The sequence below is a fragment of the Bison bison genome, unplaced genomic scaffold, assembly GCF_000754665.1.
Source record: "Bison bison bison isolate TAMUID 2011002044 unplaced genomic scaffold, Bison_UMD1.0 scf7180017860816, whole genome shotgun sequence".
In the NCBI taxonomy this organism is placed as follows: Eukaryota; Metazoa; Chordata; class Mammalia; order Artiodactyla; family Bovidae; genus Bison; species Bison bison.
In genome coordinates, this window is record NW_011491388.1 from 12,595 (window position 1) to 17,856 (window position 5,262).

General features: G+C 37.7%; 1 pseudogene across 1 annotated transcript; it reads right to left on the minus strand.

The window, feature by feature from the left end:
- Positions 1-4,200: 4,200 nt before the first annotated feature.
- LOC104982890 lies at positions 4,201-4,721 on the minus strand (annotated as a pseudogene). Its single transcript, XR_824567.1, has one exon. The product of XR_824567.1 is annotated as a 60S ribosomal protein L23a pseudogene (transcript).
- Positions 4,722-5,262: the final 541 nt, after the last annotated feature.

Consider the following 5,262-nt stretch of genomic DNA (forward strand, 5'->3'; position numbering starts at 1 on the left):
TCATGAACGCTTTGCTTTCTCTTTGACACAGTATTAACAGTTGGACGTCAGCATAAGATAATGGTTGTGAGCACATAAGTAATCAGATATCTGATAGTGAAGGAGAGGCGTAAATCTGACAGTAGCCAAATTATCACAGTATTTTGAATTGACTTTGTCTCCTCGCCTAGGCGAAAGCATAAGAATCAGCATTACTCTGGCAATAGCCAAGTGGCTTTAAACTTTTTGAAACGGAGTTTTGTTTATGTTTTCTTGTGCTGTGCAAAATTTATAAGTTTAATTAGGTCCCATTTGTTTATTTTTGTTTCCATTTCCAGTACTCTATGAGACCGATCCAAAACGCTATTACTGAGATTTATGTCAAAGAGTGTTCTGCCTATGTTTTCCCCTAGGAATTTTATAGTATTTAGCCTTACATTTAGGTCTTTAATCCATTTTGTGTCTCTTTTTGTTTATGGTGTTAAGAGAAAGCTCTAATTTCATTTTTTTTTTTTTTTTTTTTTTTTAGACTCCACTGGGTCTTTATTGCTAGGTGTGGGCTTTCTGTAGTTGCATCGAGCAGAGGCTGCTCTTGGTTGCACCGTGCGGGCCTCTCATCGAGGGCTTCTCTTATGGAAAACAGGCTCTAGGTGTACAGGTGTCAGTAGTTGCAGAATGCTGGCTTAGTTGCTCCATGACATGTGGGATCTTCCTGGACCAGGAATGCCGTGTATCCTGCATTGGCAGGTGGATTCTTAACCACTGGACCACCTCTTAACATTGGACCACCTGGGAAGTCCATCTAATTTCATTCTTTTACATATAGCTGGTCATTTCCCCAGCACCACTTACTGAAGAGACTGTCTTCTCCATTGCGCATTCTTGCCTTCTTTGTCATGATGAATTGACTGTAGATGTGTGCGTTTATTTCTGGGCTTCCTCTTCTGCTCCATTGATCTCTATTCTGTTTTGTGCTACTACTATACTGCTTTTGTTTTGTTTGCTGTTTCTTTGGAGCATGTTCTGAAGTCAGGGAAGCTGATTCCTCCAGCTTGTTTGTCTTTGTCAAGATTGCTTTGGCTATTCTGGGTCTTTTGTGTCTCCATACAATTAAAAACTTTTTTTTCTAGTTCTGTGGGAAATGCCATTGATAATTTGATAGGAGTTACATTGAATCTATACATTGCCCCGGGTCATACAGTCACTGTAACACAATATATCTTTCCATCTCTTTGTATCATCTTCAGTTTCTTTCATCAGTGTCTTACAGTTTTGGGAGTACAGGTCTTTTACCTCCTAAGTTTCCAAAGTAAAATGTAAACAAAGCAAAAAGAATGGGAACAAATATTTGCAAATGATACAACCAAGGGATTAATTTCTAAAATACACAAACAGCCCATAGAACTCAATAAAAACAAAACCAGACAACCCAATCAAGAAATGGTGAGAAAATCTAAACAGACATTTCTCCAAATAAGAAACACAAATGGACAACAGGCACATGAAAAAATACTCGACATCACTAATTATTAGAGTAATGAAAATTAAAACTACAATGAGCTATTACTTCAGGCTGGTCTGAATTGCCATCATAAAAAATCTACAAATAATAAATGTTGGAGAGGCTGAGGAATAATGGAATCCTCCTCCACTTATGGTGGGAATGCAAATTGGTGTAATCAATATGGGGAACAGTATGGGGATTCCTTAAAAAACTAAAAATAGAGTTACCGTATGATCCTGCAATCCCACTCCTGGACTTATATCCAGAGAACACTATAATTAAAAGAATATATATGCACCCCAATGTTCATTGCAACACTGTTTATAATTGCCAAGACATGGAAGCAGCCTAAATGTCCATAAACAGATCAATGGATAAAGAAGATGTGGTATACACATACAATGTAATATTAGGCATATAAAAATGGAATAATGCTACTGGCCACAACATGGATGGACCTAGAGATTATCATGCTAAATGAAGTAAGCCAGAAAGAGAAAGACAAATGTTATATGATATCACTTATACGTGGAGTCTATAAGAAAAGATCCAAATAAGCTTATTTACAAAACAGAAATAGACTCACAGACATAGAAAACAAACTTATGCTTACCAAAGCTGAAAAGTGTGGGGGCAGGATAAATAGGAGGTTGGGATTAACATATATGGAAACAAATAAGGACCTACAGTATAGCATAGGGGAACTATTCTCAATATTTTGTAATACCCTATAAGGGAAAATGGGCTTCCCTAGTGGCTCAGATGGTAAAGAATCTGCCTGCAATGTGGGAGACCTGGGTTTGATCCTTGGGTCAGGAAGATGCCCTGGAGAAGGAAATGGCAACCCCTTCCAGTATCTTGCCTGGAGAACCTCATGGACAGAGGAGCCTGGCCGGCTATAGTCCATGAAGTCGTAAAGAGTCAGACACGACTGAGCGGGTAACACACACACACATAACGGAAAATAATCTGAAAAAGATATATATATATATGCTTCCCAGGTGGTGCTAGTGGTAAAGAACCCGCTTGTCAATGTAGTAGACATAAGAGAAGCAGGTTTGACCCCTGGGTGGGGAAGATACCCTGGAGGAAGGCATGGCAACCCACTCCAGTATTCTTGCCTGGAAAATCAGAGGAGGCTGGCGGGCTACAGTCCACGGTCACAAAGAGTTGGACAAGACTGAAGGGACTTAGCATGCACGCATATATATATTCCCCTTCTAGCCTCCCAATTCCATTTTGATAAGGTTTCCCTTTATTAGATTTTATACCAGTCACATGGAATTTTCAAGTTTCTAGTAGATACGTTTTTTCTTCTTAAAATAAAATGAAAGAGAATGAATCTGTTTTAACATTTTATGAGACTTACCACATAAAAATATTATCATTACAACCTGTGACCCTGGCAATGTATCAAGTGTTTAAACAGCTCCAAGTGGTTTGTACCTCTCATATTAGACAGGAGAGGTCAAATGTATACTATAGGTCAGGTGAAGTGAAGTGAAGTCGCTCAGTCGTGTCCGACTCTTTGCAACCCCATGGACTGTGGCCTACCAGGCTCCTCTGTCCATGGGATTTTCCAAGCAATAGTACTGGAGTGGATTGCCATTTCCTTCTCCAGCGGATCTTCCCGACCCAGGGATGGAACCCAGGTCTCCTGCATTGTAGACAGACGCTTTACTGTCTGAGCCACCAAGGAAGAAGTTGAATTTCTGGGCCAAGCGTGTAACTGTGTATGCATGACCTCTAACTGGTGTTGCAAAATTTTTTCCAACATTGTTAAGCTTATTTATATTCTTCAGAAATGGAAGAGTATCCAGTGTTCTCCATCTTGCCAATATTTGGGGTGGTCAGTCCTTTTCTACTTTTTTTTTTTTTAAGTCAGATTTCTTGAGATGTAATTTAAATTCAGTAAACTTCACTGACCTTAGATTATGCTACATTCTCTTCAATGATATAATTTCTTTGTGAAGCTAGATTTCAGTGATCACTGTGATAAAAAGCATTTCATGCAAAAAATGAATGTATAACAAATAACGTGGTGCTTTAAAAAGGTTTGAGAAGCTGTGCAGTGCTCCAAATTAAGGTTATGATTCTGATATATCAGAGCCCTGAAAACCACAAACCACTATGCTGAACTTTTGTCAGAGGAATACATAAGAATACCCATAGGCCAGGCACATAACTATAAAATATAGAAAGGTATGTGAACTCAGAAAACAACAGCATTCTCCAGCCAAAGTGGTATTTCTGTTGTCAACCAAAATCTATCAGGAAATTAGGGCAAAGAGGAAAGAGAAAGTGGGGGAGAGAGGGCTTTGCTGGCAATGAAAGATTATGCATTACTTAATTTAATATTAATCAAACACTTCAAGTGAACTCTAGACCCTGACATTGTAAATTAAGCTGCACAGTTGGGACATGAGAATGTTGGAATCACTTTTTAGTATATGTGGAATCATAGATTAGATGACACCTAAAAATATTTACCAAAAATTGTAAGTGGAATAGTTGAGTACTCTGGTTTCTAGAATTATAAGTGTTAATTCCCATTTAAAGATATTACCTATCTAGTATATTTAATATATTTGAACACATAAAATTAAAACTTTATATAATTTAATATTTATTGGATGTAACATATGCCAGTTTGACCAGTACAACCAGTATAGGAAATTTAGGAAGTGCAATTTAGTTAGGATTTTCTTTTTTTTTTAATAGTGAAAACTTTTATATTTGGAATTAGCCAGCTGGACTCAGTTTAGATGATGCCAATTTTGTTGGCAACATCCAAAGCATCATAGTCAGGAGCCAGTCGAACATATGCCTTCTTCTCTCCATCAGGCCTGATCAGAGTATTGACCTTAGCCACGTCAATGTCATAGAGCTTCTTCACAGCCTGTTTAATTTGGTGCTTGTTGGCCTTGACATCCACAATGAATACCAGTGTGTTGTTGTCTTCTATTTTCTTCATGGCTGACTCGGTGGTGAGGGGGAATTTGATGATGGCATAGTGGACAAGTTTGTTTCTCCTAGGGGCGCTCTTCAGAGGATATTTGGGCTGCCTCCTGAGCCGCAGTGTTTTGGGCCTCCGGAAGGTGGGCGACATCCGGATCTTCTATTTTTTGTGGCTGTGGACACCTTTCAACACTGCTTTCTTGGCCTTCAAAGCCTTTGCTTTGGCTTCAGCTTTAGGAGGAGGAGGGGCTTCCTTCTTCGCCTTCGGCGCCATCTTCATGAAAAGGCTAGTTAGGATTTTCAAGTCAATATAAACCCAAGACTTGTATAGAGTGGAGTATTATGCTGTTATTATTTTCCACATTATAAGAAAATCTGAAAGAAAATATATAGTCACTTTTAGATCAAAATTACTAAAGTATTCTAACTTTTCCGAGTCACCTCAAATATATATAATATTTAAATTGTTTAATTTTTAAAATGTATTAAGATGCACCTGTGATGTTTCATTGTGTGTGTGTGTGTGTGTGTGCTAACTAATCAAGAACATCAATTGAATCTATAGCGAAATCTTTTATTTTCTCAGGTTAGGAATTCAGCAATGTATTTTTACTTCAGGAAATATAGCATTTAAATATAAGTATAAACCTCTTTCTCTAGAAATTCTTAATTTTCTTATTTTAAATTTATATTTAAAATTATGTAAATGATTATTACTTTCCCTAAACTAACTGGGGCAGTAGCTCCTCTAAATTTTTAGATACCTAATTTGTCTCTTCTCTCCAGAGGAAGAGAAAGCATATAGATTTGTTTCTGAGAAA